This window comes from Tachysurus vachellii, chromosome 22 (assembly GCF_030014155.1).
Source record: "Tachysurus vachellii isolate PV-2020 chromosome 22, HZAU_Pvac_v1, whole genome shotgun sequence".
NCBI classification, from domain to species: domain Eukaryota; kingdom Metazoa; phylum Chordata; class Actinopteri; order Siluriformes; family Bagridae; genus Tachysurus; species Tachysurus vachellii.
The window spans coordinates 4,706,004-4,723,729 of record NC_083481.1 but is presented as its reverse complement, the minus strand read 5'-3'; positions in this window follow the sequence as shown (position 1 = coordinate 4,723,729).

Here is a 17,726-nt window from a genome sequence, read left to right as displayed (position 1 = left end):
CTTCTCAGCTTTGGTATTTCGCACTCTCTTTAATGAGTCTTAAGCCTCTTATCCTCAAACAGTCTCTCTCTCTCTCTCTTTCTCTCTCTCCTTCTTTTTAATACATTCACCACAACTCTTTTCCTCCCCTCCCCTCTATCTTCCTGCAGAAAAGGAAACACTGGCTGCTGCTGTATGTTCTTCATAGTCAGGAATCCTGTGAGCTGGAAGGTGTGTGTTTGTGAGCCATAAACTTAAAAGAACTCTCATCTTCCTGTCAGACGTCGGAAGTGCTAATGGGACGATGAAGCTCAGATGAGAGGAAAGTCGACTTTACAAGTGACATGGACCTGTTAAGGAAATTGGTAACAGTATGTTCCAAGTGTTACTTGTGGCAAAAAGTGCATAATTTATGAATTTTGAGAGGAGGAAATGATCTGTATTCCTGTGATAAAAACTTTAATGGCAAAGAAAATGGTAAATGTACATTCAGCAAGAAAAAAAAAAAATAATAATTTTACCTTTTCGCAAATGAAGTTGAGTTCACGGTAATTTTAATTCATTCGTTGATTTGTTTTGCTTTACCTTTGTTTGTTTGTTTGTAAACTTACCTAAAATGGACATTTTATTATTTTATTTATTTATTTTATTATTTTTTTTTATTGTGATATTCTTCCCCACCCATGTTATCTACTCAAACAAATCGACAGAAGTAAAAGCACAGGAAATAAGAGGACATTTTAGTACTTTCAGAGAGTTTTGTTGGATTAGAATGGCGATGGTGGGGGTGTAATGACCTCTGCGTGAACCCAGCAGGCACTTGGCTCATCGGGGTCATCCCAAGTTCAGGTCTTTCCCTTGCTGAGTGGCTGAGTGTGGTGGAGTGGAGCGTGGCAAAGGGGACCTTTACTTTTCGGAGGCCTTTGGCCCCAAAACGAAGCCCTTGGAGCCCTGTAACACAAACATATTGGGGTTTAGGGGATTCAGTGGACCAGGTCATGGTGAGAGGATCTTTCCAACCTTTGTGCTGATTTAGGTTATTGGTGCATGAATAAAGTTTTCACTTCAACTTCAGCATATCTAGTTTGAACCCTCTTCAATTCCTGTGTTGTTGACACTTTGTATTTTCACATAGCACTTTTTTGAGGAAAAACCTAAATGATTGTCCCTTCTTTAATTAATGATTTTATCTATAGGTAACCTGCCTGTAATCAATCATGCCATTTCATACCTCATTTTTATAATACATAATGTTCATCATTATCAAGATGTATAATATCCGTGTATAATGTCCTATGAGCGCATCATTACATTACATCTCTATTTATATAGAATAATTGTAAAAGAAATATTTTAGGAATGTTAGCAAGATGGTGTTTAAGGTCATTTTGATCTGAGGGTAACAAGATAAAATGTTTTTTTTTTAATTTGCGTATTATGTCATTATTAAACTTTTTTAAAGCTCTGTGTAATGTCTATTATATCCACTATTGGGAAGTTTGTATGTTACTAGGCTTTGTCTATTTGTGATAAATGAATTCATGATGATGAATTGAGAAAGGTACAAATGTCCAACCTCTAACACTAACCGTGACTTTTAACAAGTCATGTGACCTGTAATGAATTGATTTAAGTAAAAACTAGAAGAAAAATCAATACATTTGTAACCGTATCACTGAACTAAACTTCAGAGACGATTCAGGAAGAGTCATCTGTTGAGGCACGAGACAACCATTGGCTCTGATTGAGACAAATGGGAGACAGACAGTCAGTGGACACACTAGCAGTCAGGAGAGGCCCACGCTAATCTGGCAATTTGCACAGACAGCCCCAGCAGGGGTCCTTTGATTGGATAAGTGGTCTCTCCCATTATGTCAGGAGCAGGACTATAATAGTGGGTGGTGGCGGCGGAGTTAATGAGACGAGAGCTGGGCTAATTAGGGATGCGAGAACACTGTTATGACATGAAATGACTGAAGATATTGTTCAGAAATATAGCGACCGAAAAGACGAAAAGCAGAGCATTGTATTATTCATACAGTATTCCTTTTGTGACTTGCAAATTCCACTTTGGTGGAATCCCACATAGTTTGTTTCTATTCTTTGTAACCATTAGGAAAACTAATTAGGAAAACTAAAAAAATTCCGTCATTATCATATGACCTTCAGTTAAAAATGGCTGCTGCTTGAATTACTAGGTTTGCTGTGCAACAACTATATTATACAGAAGTGACGATATCTGTGATAAAATTTAATGTTTCAATAATTGCTGTTGAGATTATAAACCTATTAATGGACATGTTTACTAATGTCAGTATCCTTCCTAAGCTGGGATATGCAGCTTCTTCTTCTTCTTCTTCTTCGTGGTGGTGTGATACAATCTGATGCAAAGTGATCAAACACAACACATCCAAAAACTGTTTTCTTTAATTCTTTGTCTATTAATTTATCTTCTATACTCATACTTATCTCATACTGTTAACCGCTTATTAGCTACAATTAATGATAGTTAGTTCCAGTTATCACTTACTGTACATTATAGCCTTTATAGTCTTTCCTGTTGAAGTTTTGTTTGTTTTAGTCTTGTCTGTTGAAGTTATGAAACCAGGAACCACAAAATTTTCCATCTTATAAACGTCCCTGTGGAGGAAAACGTCTTTACATTGCAAATTTCTTTGAAAAATATTACAAATCCTACAGAATGTCATAATGTTCCACCAAATACAGATGCTCACCCAATTTAACAATAGTTTGACTTACAAATTTTCTATCTTTCGATCTTGTGAGATGCCTCGCCTCAGTCTCACTTGCGATCGACTGCGTGCCGATGTCTCAGTGTTATGGAGCGCAATTTTTTTTTCTTCGAATGCGATAAAATATGGTATTTCAATACGTGTATGATACGTAGATAAATGTACTGTATTTTTTTAATTATTAACAAATTACAGATGACTACTTTATACTGATTAGCATTTCATAAGACTCAACTTGCTGTATTATCTATTAACGATGTGCTCCTTTGTAATTCGGTGACTAGCTGTACTATATATTTTTATATTTTTCCATATACACTGTAAAACATGAGAGTTCCATGAAGTCATTAAGTCTGAGCTTATTTTGTTTCCTTAACTCCAATCTTTACAATATTACCAATTTTTGGATATCGAACTTGTGAGTTGTGTATGTGACAAAAAAAAATTGAATTAAAATTTGAAAGCTTCACCCTTTTATTTCTTTGTGAAATAAAAACACTTTTTTTTATACATATAGAAATCTATTTATTTTTCAGTTCAGATTACAGTATTGCTGCATTTCCATACATGTCCCTGCATAGAAACCGTTTGCTGTGTAACAAATTATCCACAAGCATCCTTGGCATCTTATACTTTTAGGACATTTCTTTTGCCAAAACTAGCTGCAGCTTGGAAACTATTTGACATTCCTACAGCTCTCAAACTCAACTAAATCAGGACACGAATGCAAATGCTGCACTCGGGATGACATCAACTTGCTGTTGAACTTGCTGAGATGTTTCTCATCGTCTCAGCTTGAGTTTGTGTTAACTCAGTGGGACTGGTATGTGAAACGATTTGTTATGCATTTGCGCGCCTGAACTTAAACGGAATCGACAAAGACGGATTTCGACTTCGCTGACTGCAGTCCAACAGGCCGAGGAAGGCAGAAGGGGAATGTTTGAAGGAGTGAGAGGAATCCGAGAAGACGGGAAAGGGGGTCTGGAAGAGGTGTGTGTGGTGTGTGTGTGTAGGTGTGTGATTCAACGAGGGACCTCCTGGTGAACCGCTCAGTCGCGAGCCGGGTCATCAGAAGGGAGGCTCTCAGAGCGTGCCTGAAACAGGATTCGGCGAGTTCAGCCAGAGTTCATGTGTAAAACGTATGCGATCCGGAACGTTTCTAGCTTTCGGATGGAAATGATCACACGAGACAAGAACATTAAGGTTGAATGGATGACATGAGAAAATCCGGACTATTTAATAATCATTTTTAAGTTAAAAAACAAACAAACCAAACAACAAGCACATTAACATGCACTATACTGTACACTTAAAATCCTGGGGTTTTGATGCAACCATAATGATTCAACTTTATTTTTTATAAAGTTAAATGTGGATGTAAAACTATTCAGTAGCATGAAATTCTCCAAGACGTTGTAAAAAGTGCGTCTCTAGGAAGGGGGAGGAGGAGGATGCGGGACTGGGAAGCTGTCAGTCTCAATTCTATTGAAGGCTGGTTGGCCTATTGTCAAACCAAGTGCTTGACCTGAAGTTGAACCCGATACTCAGGCTCAAAAGTGCTGCTCAGGCTGAGGGAGGATTCAGGGAAGAAGAAAGTGTAATCAGCTGTAGGGAATTGTGTGTGTGTGTGTGTGCTTGTGTGTGTGTGTTTGTGTGTGCAGGGAGGGATTTTAAAAACTCTAAAAAGTAGCATATAATAATACATATAAAAAAGAACATTATATGATAGGCATGTAATAAACTGTAATAAACATACAGTAAAATGGAAATAAATGGAAACTTTTAATTCAAAATGTTATTTAAAAATGATTACATCTTGCTTCGGGTTTATATTTATAGGTTTTTGTTTGTTGTTGTTTTGTTTGTGTGTCCAGGATTATCTCCTTTAAAAATTTGTCAGTTTTCACTAGTTCAAATTTGTTCTTAGTCAGTTTTAAGCCATTTCAATGCATGAGCTACAGACTAATAAAAATAAATAAATAAAATAAAATAAATAAATCTGGGTTGTGTTTCCCTAAAAGTGTTTCAGCACAGATCTCTCTCTCTCTCTCTCTCTCTCTCTCTCTCTCTCTCTCTCTCTCTCTCTCTCCCTCTCTTTTTCTATCAAAAGTGTGTATTTACTTAAACAACTGAAAAATAAAAGTATTCACTCCCTATGATGACACCTAGTCAAAAAATGACCAAGTTAATGTGTACAATTGTAAGAAAAGAAATTCATTAAGCTTCTCCTAGAAAAAAGCTGACATCACACAGCCATTCAAACAATCCCAAGCTTACAAAGCATTTAAAGTGCAGCGTACAGTAGGCCACTCGCTGCTTGCATGTGTATATTGTGTGTACATTTTTTTTTCAACATACAGACTAAAGTTAAGTTTGTTATGACTTTCCAAATTTCCAATGGTTTTTGCACACCATGAAAAATGTTCTTGTGGAGATTTGTCTGGACAAGTGTGGAATTTAAACACACTCACTTCCACACCTGAAAAAGTCTGGGAAAAAATGTTGTTTAAAAAAAAGGATTGACAGTAAAATGGATTCAATTGACTAGCTTTTACATGTGACCGGTAACTCTGAGGCAAACACATATATTATCAACCATAAATGTAGAGCAATTTAAACAACTGAAGCTTGGAACTTTTCTTATTTCATACTTTTCTTATTTTTTTGTTGTGAATCACAAAGTAAAAAGAAAAACAAACAAAAAAACAGACTTTTTTTCTAGGCTTCATTTGCAGAACTGGAAAAGACTCCAAAGATCAAACCATCTCGTTTTAAAGCATTTTTTCTGCATGAACACATCTCTTGCGATATATTTTGCATTAGATGTTATTGTCAGTTTGAAATCACAAAATAAACTCACAGTTTTATTTGTTTGAATTTGTGTCTCATTTCTCATGAGACCAGATTGAGAAAACTGTACATAGAAAGTCTGGAAAGTTTAAAAACTTGAATAGACTTAAAAATGTCTGGAAGAAATCTGATCTGAAAAGTTGTGATGAATACAGCACTTCCATTGAATTTCAGAATTAAATGTAAGTGGATTAAAAACTTAAATCTTAAAATAAAGAGCAAGACAAGATAAAATTGCATGAGTAGCTCTGCATGAAAGTTTAGAACGTCTGTCTCCTGCGGCCGAGGCTGTGAAAAGCAGCGCCAGCTGTGGCCACTGGCGCCAGTGCGGCCCGGAGACGAACAAGCCGACGACTTCTAAACAATCCAGCCTTTGTGAAACTACTGGAAGCCATCAGCCAAAAAATCGAATGACCGTAAGGCGCAGATATAAGCCAGATGTGGGGATTCCAGGGCTTCTCTCCAGAGCGGCCCAGCCCAACTAAGCTCATCTCGGTCCAGCCTCACGCTGGATGCCAGGGTTAGGGTCATACAGCGGGTACTGAAACCTCTTGAACAAACGAGACACACTTCATGAAGTTGAACTCATATGAAATGACCTCAGAAGACAACTCAAAAAAGATGGAAAGACCAGCTGCCAAGAAAGCAAACCTCGTAAGCGCAGGCATATCGCTCAACCTCAGGAGTTCAATTTCTGCTTCTCGTCTGCGCTTAGACCTTGACAAATCTCTCTGAATATGCAGCACTAGCCCTTCCTGAAGTAATTTCCTGTCATTAAAAGGTGCTGTAAATTCAGGGATATTACACCGGGCTAATACATTAGGAATTCCCTACACCACTGGTTCCCAACCCTGCTCCTGGACTACGCCTGCCTGCACATTCAACCCAAAAATCTTATTTCATACTAAAGGAGTAGCTGTTAATAATGGAGGAAAAAAATACACAGGAAACAGTTTCACCTGCAAATCTCCAGCTTTTATTTTTACCCCTTAGAAAAGCCACAAAAATTAAAATGAAAAAGAGTGGGATTAGACCATCACAGTAATTGCTGTAATATTATTGATCTGTCCATCAATTTAGACATGCCAATCGAACTGGCGGAGGAAACCGGAAAACCCAGAGGAAGCCCATGAAGCACAAGGAGAATATGCAAACTCTACAAACACAGAGCAGAAGTAGGAATCAAACCCCTAGGCCTGGAGGTGTGAGGCAGACATGATAAACTCTAAGCTGTGTATTGTATCAATGCATTAGTACAAAGCAACACATTATTTATTCCCATACAACATAATAGTCATAGTCAATAGTCAGAAGGTAACTTTCTACAACAGCAGAACTGACACAAGCTTTTCTGCAAGCTTTATGTTAATATAGGTAGAAGCATTTATTTTGTCACATAAACATTACAGCACAGTGAAATTCTTTCTTCGCATATCCCAACTGAAAGTTAGAGACAAAGCACAGGGTCATCTATAATTCAGTGCCCTGGAGGATAGAGGGTTAGGGGCCTCGCTCAGGGGCCCAGTATTGGTACCTTGGCAGTTCAGAGGCTTTTTAGTGCATACGTTATCTGTGATAAACTGGCATCCCATTCTGGGTGTATTCCTACCTCACACCCTGTACTCCAGGGTTTGGGCCTCTGGATAAAATTGGATAAACCAGGATAAAATTGTTACTGAAAGTGAGCGATTCAGTTGATATGGTGAAGATTTCTGTAAGCAGTTGATGTTTTATTATTTTATTTTTAAGTACTTATTTTGAAAGGATTCTCCAGTGTCAGCACTTTGTAACAGTCTGAGGTAAAGATGGTGAAGGAATATAGATAGTATAATGTATGTAACTTGTTTTCTAGGTGTTTCCATAACGTTAAATACAACTACAATATGAATAAAAATATATAATGCCATATGTCATTCTTTAATAAACCAGTAATTGCAATATTTGGCAAATTGGCACATATTGCCATAGAAAGATGATAGGTATAGACCTATCTATTTATTTACTGTATGAAAACCTCTACATATGTCTATACTGCACTACTACTTTGCACTTCTGGATTGATGCTAACTGCATGTCGATGCTTTGTACGCATGTGCAATGACAATAAAGTTGATCTAATCTAATCTAATCTAATCTAATCTAATCTAATCTAATCTAATCTAATCTAATCTAATCTACATTGCTTTGGAATAAGAGTAATGGGATTTCAGTACTGTGTTACACTTGTGAATGTGTCATGATGAAAACATATCCGCTTCAAAAACACACACAATCTATGCATATCCTTCGGAACATTCCTGAATGTTAAAGAAAGGTGATTCTAACCAAGCCTCAGTCTCAATGACAAAATGATATCATATAAGCAGCAGTGTGGCCTGTGTTTGATGTCCTGGGTGCAGCAGTGAGACAGGATCATTCGTCACATCTCCGGCTAATTACTCCACTGAGTGTGAACTCCTGCCGTTACGCCTGACCTCTCACTCCCAGGTGTTGAACCACCAATTACACTTTTCAGCTTCTGTGCAGCTCTTCAGGACTTTAGATACCAACTGTGTGTTGAGCCAAAAATGATTAATTCCCCATACAAACAATGCTTAGCTACTTTGGGAAATATAAACTTAGAACATTGACAGATTTGAACAAATCATGTAGCATATGCAATTAATTAGAACGTGACTGTGTTGAATCTAGAAATATTTTTATGTAGGGATTATGTAGAAAGCTAGCTAGCTAATTCAGCAATTAAGCAATAAAAACAATTGTTAGGTTTCAATATAGAAAGAGTATAATTTTCTGGAATTTTCCGAACAGTGGGTTATTTAAAAGGTGATCCATTATAAAGAGGGTGGAGCTGTAAACAGGAAGTAGTAGTTCTACTGTATATGAAAATGTACAATTTTGTTGTCTCTGTGAAAAAAACCCCATATATATCCTACTTATTATATTTTCACTGTGTAACGATTATTTGAGGGTTTAATGTATTAGACACTTTGTTTAAGCAAGAGCTTTTGTTTCAGATGCTCCAGTTTATCGTTTCAAACTCTGTGTTGTTTCAGTTTAGTTTTTTAAACACTACAATGTTTTAGATTTCACATAATGCATTGTTTTTGTTTATCATTTCTCTACATTTTCACTAATGTTCATCTACATTAGTTTATGGTTTTAGATGCTGCACTGTTAGTACTGGGGTCATAGCATAGGGTCAGCTATGATACAACACCACTGGAACAGAGAGGGTTAAGGGCCTTCCCCAGGGGCCCAACAGTGGTAGCTTGGCAGTCTTGGGGTTTAAACTCTGATCCTTTATCAACAACGCAGAGCCTTAAAAACCTTGAGCTAGAAGTTTCAGGAACTACATTTTATTTGTTTATTGTTTCAGAAGCAATATTATATTTGTTTATTGTTTTAGAATCTATATCATATTTGTTTATTGTTTCAGAAGTTATATTGTATTTATTTATTGTTTCAGAAGCTGCATTATATAGGTTTGATGTTTCAAAAGCTACTTTATATTTGTTCATTGCTTCAGAAGCTACGATTTATTTGTTTATTGTTTCAAAAGTTTCATTATATTGGTTTATAATTTCAGAAGTTATGGTATATTTGTTTTTATTTTAAAAGCTACTATTTAGTTGTCTATTCTTTTAATCACCAAATTCGTTTCTCTTTAGATTTACTATCTATTTTTGGTGTATTGTTTAAAATGCTATAAAAGGAACCCTGTCATCACCTCAGCATGAGAAATGCAGCTAACATTTGATGAGATGAATGTGTATGAAGTCTGAGAGTTAAAGCCGAGTCCGGCCTCTGCCCTCTGTACGCATTGGTACACAGTTTGTATGTTTCAGTGAGTGACTTCCTTTTCAAAGTGCCTTCCTTCTGACCTTACAAAGGAAGCCAAAACCTACTGAGACACTGATCACATCTGTATGTGAAGTGTGAGTGAGTTTGTAAAATGTGGGCATTTCCAAATGTGCAATGTGACATTTTGGTTCTGAAACTTTGTTTGTGCCCAGCCACGTTTGTTAGTTTTGGTCTACACTGAATTACATGTCTGTTGAAGACACTCCCGGGTGCTAGCAAGTTTATTTTGAGCCTGGTTCAAGTGTAGGCAAGCAATGAGTAATATTTAGCCACAAAGTGAGACAGTAACACAAAACTACTCTGACTGCATGCACATGGTCCTCAGCATGTTATGAGAATCAAATGGTCCTTCATTTGTTTTACGTTATGGTGTTTAATCCTCGTTCTTTACTGTTGACAGCATCTGTATTAGATTGTAATGTAATGACGTGCTCTGTGTTGGGGTTTTCATGGTAAATAGAGTTCAGCCAAAGGCCTCCCAGCTTCTATAAAGAGCTATATTCCTGTGGTTTGTCTCAGCATGAGCTGTGTGTTTAACACGAGCTGACGCATTGCCGGAGGCGTTTATATATCCGCTGTTTCCCACACAGAGCGAAATGATGAAATGACGTCGCCCAGATTGACTGATGAGAGAATAACACTAGTGAGGTGTTTACAGAGGGAATCGTGTAAACACCCATGCTTTTTATGCTGGATTTATATCATTTGTATAATGCAATTAATAGGTTTTTGTTGTATCAGATATACACAGATTTTGTGTTACAAAGAATTCATCATTGCTTACAAGAAAATCCTTCAAGAAAAAAGAAAATCTGCTAACGTTGCTAACAAGAAAATCAATGCAGGGTGACAGAGAAAACACTCTTTGATATAGAATTGCAATCTGCAGAAATGTTAACACAAGCAAATGTCTGCTGTTATTGTCTATATCATGCGAATAATAATAATAATAATAATAATAATAATAATAATAATAATAATCAACTGTATGTTGTCTTATTATTAGCATTATAAAGATTAAGACTTATTAGAAATTTAGCAAATTCATAGGTCAGTGTTCACGCAAATGAAATCAGCACAGGTGAAAATTATGAGAAGCAAATGTGTTTTTCCGCTTCAGTGAATTCACTTTTCTTGCCAGGTGAATTTGTTTGTGTTTGGTCTAACCACTGCTTTAACTGAGCAGTTTTCAGTTATGTCACATAAAAAAGTTTGAGAAAGTGATAGCTAACACGAGTCAGAATTTTAGTAATATTAGATGTTAGGATTCAGTTAATGATACATGATATACGCACATGATACTAAGCTTAATTTAAAGCATGTTATGGCTGAAGCATAGATGCTAGCTCTAGTTGAGAAACTGACAACTACCATAATGTTAGCTAACTAGCTGGGAGCATTCAGGACCTTCCAAATCTTAATAGTAATAGTAAGATGTTAGGATTCGGTTTATTATATATGTTGTAACATGATCCTGAACTTAAATTAGAATAAATCTGATTATCCAGTGCCAAGATTAAGACCAGGATGTTACAATTCTAGGAAAGTATGTTGGTTCTAATATAAGCCACAAATGCTTCCATAATGATTTGTCTAACTGCCAGCATTGTGTGGGCAACATGAAGCAAATCATTATTGCAGTAAATGTTTTTTCACCGTTTCAGGAATGTTACTGTAAAGCTACAGACTCAAAATTTCAGAGTTTGTTGAGTACTGTACTAATACTTAACATTCTGATCTTCTTCTGGGATGGAAATTGTTGGAAGTAACATTTGTGCCTTAAAAAAACCCACATTTTTCTGCTCTGAAGTGATGGATGCACTGTGCAGAAATTTATTCACGCTCTTTGGCTCGCTGAAAGTCTCTGAAAGATCAACGATGACTGATCTGACGGATTTATTGATAAACTGACGCTGCTTGTCAGACAGAACCGTGTGATGTTCCTGATTTAGATCCCCACAGGTCCTCACATCAAACGACCTCATAAATTTGATAGGAGCAAACACAGCAGCAACGGGTCAGCCAAAGGTGACTCGCTTTGTTTCCGATGAAGGACCTCTGTCTCTACTAATTAATGACTGAACGTTTAGAAATACATCTGGTTGGTCGCTCAGTTATGACTGGACCTGCAGGATTCAACTGAGTGTGAACTCTTTAAGCTGTCTCCTCTACTCATTCTCTTTGGCATACACACAGCTCATATCCTTTTTATGACCAACTAAATAATTTTACCTTGATTAACAGATTAGCACAGGGGCTACAGTAATGAAGGGCATGTCCTCTGGGAACTAAGCTGCAGACTTGCTTTTGAGGACATGACCAGATTGTTAAGAATTTGTCTGTTGAAAATATTTTTTTATTAAATCAGTTGTGTAACCAGTCAGAGTCCAAAAACTATGTATATCTAGGCTCTTTACACTTCCCAGTGTCTGTATTGATTCTCAGGGACTGAGATCAGATTCACAGACAGTGGGGATCTGGAGAATCTCCATACAGATTTTGAAATCTCCCTATTGTCTGTATGGATTCCCAGAGTTTATACAGATCCACTGGGTCTGATTAGACCTTCAGTGTATGTGTCGAGAGCTTAAAAGTCTTACCTAGACAGGATTGGCTAGATTTTCTTGAAGATTGGATAAGAACTGATACCCATGCTAATGGTATATTTGAGAAATTGTTCTTGATGAACCTAGATTGTATCAAAAGGCTGTCTTTATTTCAGGTTTCATGCCTGTGACCTGCCTTGTTTCCCATTCTATAATAACAATAATAAGTGACAATCTCATTTGTAATGGGTTAATTTCAATCAAGTTATGTACAGTGTTCTTTGTGCTCTTGAGCGTGAGCAGATCTACAGCTTCCTTGGCAGAAAATGGCCCAGGAGTAAAGCAGGGCCATGTGGAGGAAGGTGATTTGACCTGACCCGGTTTCACCCCTTTATGTAATTCCTCGCTGAATGTGTCTGGAACTGGCTGTGATCACCGCCGCTCTGTTGTTGTCCATGGCTTTGATCTGTTATTACGATAACACCGTTCCAGAAACCAGCACTAATGAAAAACAAGATAGTGCAGGACAGGAAGTTCACTCCAGCACTCTAAAAATGGCTCTCAGCAGAGATGGTCATGATGATAAGTTTCTCTCTGTACAGTCTGTCCACAGAGGAAGTGTTTGTGTTAAAGCATACACAGCAATTCAGCTGAGCTCTATCAGAATGCGGCTGGATATTTGTCTGCCAAAATGGGGTGGGATTTTCCTTCACAAAAGCTTTCTGGACCTTAAATGGTGCTGCTGTATTATTTTTACAGTTTACAGATCATTATTACAGACCCAGCGGAGTTGTGAATGATGGTAAATGTTAAGTAAAAGGCATGACATGGAAAACCACTGTAGAAAAACTGTTACAAAGCATTAACACTGTAGAGTTTTTTCAGAAAACTTTACCCTATTGACAATTTTTTATCCTGCTTATGTGGCGTGTAAACTATGTTTAAAGCTGGAGCTTTTGCAAGAATAAAAAAAAAAAAAAAATGAACACCTTCTGACCAATCAGAATTCTACAGCAGTCAGGCATAAAATACTCTAATATGATTGGTCAGAAGGTGCTCTTTAATTTTGTATAACTTCATGGCTCAGACAATAATAATATCTATGTTTTGTCTATATTTGTATAGAAACAGTTCATTTTTGTTTGTTTGTTTGTTTGTTTTTTTTTTGTTTGTTTTTTGTTAGGAGACATTTATTTATGTATAAGGCTCCAGTATGGAAGGATTCTCGAGTGTCAGCACTTTGTAACAGTCACAACACTTTGTAAAGTTTCCCAACATGAGAAAGTCTTCAGAGGACAGAGGTGTTTTTAATTTTTTTCTATAAAAAAGTACCAGCTACATTTAAAACAAAATTAAAAATCCAAGTACAAGGAAAAAACATGCTGGTTAGGAAATTACTGTTATTATTGCTAAACATTTCCTATCTAAATGATTAAATGTGTGACTTTTCATGTCATTCATAAATAAATTAGTGTAATAGTTTAATAGTTGGTATAATACATGCTGCATAAAATAGTCCATGTCTTTAGTAGTCTTTTCGGTGTCATTCCTTATGTAAGTCACATAGACTTACTGGATGTGTGAGGCCTGATGGTGAGGTTAATCCTGATTATGTTAATCCTTGACAAAAACATTCTGGTCCAAGGCCATTTCTGTAGTTTAAAAAAGAGAGAAAAAATTAACCAAGATTTTCCATTTAGAAATTGGTTATTAAACTGTTGACAGAAATGTACAGTACAATATGGATTAAATGTCATCTATGATATTACTTGCCCAGGGCCATTCATGTAACTTGCTGAGAACATGCACTGCTTGTTAGTGGACTTGTTTAACAAAGACGTAAGCAGTGTGTAATCTAGGCAGGTGAGGGCTAACAAGTGCTTCCTCTAAATCACATGAAACACTGGCACTGGATGTTTCTGTTAATATAATCTTTAAGTAAAGAATAGGAAAAATTCTAATGTTACGAAGAAGGGCACAGCTGATCTGGCAGCTATGCATGATGGCTAGTAAACTCATTAATATAATTGTAATTAATACAAAAATCTAACAAAAATAGTTTTTATACAGGAAAGGCATACATCTTAATGCGTACATTTACATTCTTCCAGGATGTCTTGGGAATGTGGCCGCAGAGCATGGATATTTCCTAGTCGAAGAAATGTCCTGATATCCAGGCTTGCTGTGAGCACACTCAACCCTTGACCCGGAGTCTCAGCTACCCATAACTCTTACCTGACATGGCAACTGAGGCATGGAGATCGGCTCCTCACTAAGGGTCAGCGCTGTCCCATTTTGTCATAGATTTCTACATGATGAATGAAGGCTGTGCCAAACCGGGACCCGTAATGTTTTCAACAATCACAAGATTAAAGGTAACTAAGTCTTTTCCATGTCAGTAGCTGTCCTACAAGTCCTTGATTGTTAGTTAGATAGAATAAAACTAACATTTAGGTACTAGCACTTTGTTGAAGGCACAATGAGCTTGTGTATGTTTAAATTCTGCATTTTGTCAGGTTAATATTTTCCCCCTGAGAAGCTCTGATGGAGCTTTCCTGAGACTCTAAAAAGTAAAGAAATTCTTCAGTTGCCTAATAAGCCTTTGCAATTCCTCATACTATGGATCTATGGGATTAAATAAAGTGGTGTGGATTACAGTTTAGATGCATAACCATGGGGATTTCTGCGTTAAGACTCTACAAAGCCCCTCTTCTGGGAAACCAGAGAGAGGAAATAAGAACCATATAGCACAGATCTAAGCCTTTCATCATTATTCCAAATGTGGTTGTGGTATTGGGGATATTTTTTAGTGTCCCAGGAACCTGTACCTTTAAAATCGACATGGGTTACTACTCTAATGGATCATTTAGAGGGTAACAGATTATCTAGCGTTATTCAAGTTGAATTTTACAAGCAAACCAGTATGCTTTTTATGACTCACTCTTTCCTCAGCACCTGTGGTTGGCCTCTATGCCCCAGCGTAAAGACCCTAAGTGAGTCGCCTCACTCATTCGCTTTCTCCTCCTGTAAATGTCATGATTTATCTTATATTTGGCTAACCCTGCACTGAACCTTCTTTTTGACATTCCCGACGAGTTCTCCTCGAACGTATGCAGGCTATGCTCAATAACTCTGTGACCCACACGCGTCTCCCAGCTTTGGAAAGGGCCGATCTGGGGCAGTGAAAACCAGTCCCTGCAAGAGGCTCCTATTTCCCTGAGCTGAGCACATTCCCCTTACAGCATTTTTTCCCCTTCCATGTCTTCTGCGCAGGTCAAATACAGATCGCAGTGCATGCATGGTGTTGTAATCTTTTGCGGAAGGTGTTTGCTTCAGAAATTCAATCGATCGTTTGTGAGGCTTATTTGGAAGCCAGAAGATTGGCATTTCCCCATTTTTCTCTTTCGTTTTGTGTTGTTCAGACTTGCACTTCATGCCTTGATCATTCAACCGACTATTAACTCACCTTAATATGTGCACAAGATAAAATCCTGTTGATTTTAGTGTAATGCAGTCTTCCTAAGGGTTCTTCACTTGTCCTTCTGGGTGAAACCATAAAGGTTTGTGTCCTTCTGGGTGAAACCAAAAGATCTGTGAAGAACTATATAACCATGTGTTGAAAGCGGTTAAGATCTAATGCCCCTTTAACAACAAAACCTCAATCTACTGCTATTTGTCATTTTTCACTAAAAACCATTAACAATATATAAATGATAGTGATGTGTGATACCACTTAATTCCTATTCGATCCGATACCAAGTAATACCCGGGCTGGTATTGCCGAAACCGATACCAATACCAATACTTTTTACGTATTTTATGTGTAGTGTGATATGACAACTAGTTTGAAGTTTGAATAAACATAAACATTTGTTTTCAAACAACATATTCTATATCCATGGGAAAGCTACTCGTTGCATTTATTTCATTAGGATAGCTTACTTCATGTTTCACTAGTATTTTCTATTTGAACAAACTGCTTTCTGTTAGCTTGTTGTAAGAATGCTGGGATTCCGGGGAACTCCTGAACATTAAAAAACTAAAGCCTTAACAGACGTGAATAACTGTCCCACAGTCAGTGATAACGCAACTACAGTTGTGTTCAAAATTATTCAACCCCCAATGCTGTAAATGGTTTTAGGGAATTTAGTGTACATTTGTAATTGTATTCAGAATGAAATCCTACAAGGACTTCTTAAAGAACCATATGCAACTAAAATGACATCAATTAGTTTTGTAATACAGTAGTAAATGTTTCTTTTGTGAATTCTTCATTGACATAATTATTCAACCCCTTAAAGACTACCACTCTGAAGAACAGAGGTTCAATGAAGTGTTTTCAATCAGGTATTGAAAACACCTGTGGATATCAGGGAGCAACAATAAAGCCTAATAAGCACCAATTAGGCAGCTTTAAAATGACTGTGATACTCAGCTCCTTCTAGACATTTACTGGTGTGGTTACAAACATGGTGAGGTCAAGAGAATGGTCCAGGAAGACAAGAGAACAGGTGATTACTCTTCACAGGAAGGGCAATGGCTATAAGAAGATTGCAAAGATGTTAAACATACCAAGAGACACCATAGGAAGCATCATTCGCAAATTCAAGGCAAAGGGCACTGTTGAAACGCTACCTGGTCGTGGCAGAAAGAAGATGCTGACTTCGACTGCTGTGCGCTACCTGAAGCGTAGAGTGGAGAAAAGTCCCCGTGTGACTGCTGAGGAACTGAGAAAAGATTTGTCAGATGTGGGTACTGAAGTTTCTGCTCAGACAATACGGCGCACCCTGCGTAATGAAGGCCTCCATGCCAGAACTCCCAGGCGCACCCCCTTGCTGTCCCCAAAGAATAAGAAGAGTCGACTGCAGTATGCCAAAAGTCATGTGGACAAACCACAGAAGTTTTGGGATAGTGTTCTGTGGACTGATGAAACAAAATTAGAACTGTTTGGGCCCATGGATCAACGCTATGTTTGGAGGAGGAAGAACAAGAAAAGAACACCTTGCCTACTGTGAAGCATGGCGGGGGGTCAATCATGCTTTGGGGCTGTTTTGCTTCTGCAGGTACTGGGAAGCTTCAGCGTGTGCAAGGTACCATGAATTCTCTTCAGTACCAGAAGATATTGGATGACAATGTGATGCAGTCCGTCACAAACCTGAGGCTTGGAAGACGTTGGACCTTTCAACAGGACAATGATCCCAAGCATACCTCCAAGTCCACTAGAGCATGGTTGCAGATTAAAGGCTGGAACATTTTGAAGTGGCCATCGCAGTCACCAGACTTAAATCCGATTGAGAACCTCTGGTGGGACTTAAAGAAAGCAGTTGCAGTGCGCAAGCCTAAGAATGTGACTGAACTGGAGGCTTTTGCCCATGATGAATGGGCGAAAATACCCGTAGATCGCTGCAAGACACTTGTGTCAAGCTATGCTTCACGTTTAAAAGCTGTTATAACTGTAAAAGGATGTTGTACTAAGTACTAAGATTGAATGTCACTTGGGGGTTGAATAAAACTGATAATGATGTGAGCTCAGAAAAGACATTTGTGGTTATTTCATTATAAATGTTATGTTATATTTGTCTGACCTACATGTGCCTCTTTGATTTAATTGTAAGCAGGATGACTGAATGATCATAATCAATGTCAAACCGACCAAAACAATCAATTTCAGTGGGGGTTGAATAATTTTGAACACAACTGTATCACGCTATTTCTCTGTATCTGGATAACTCCT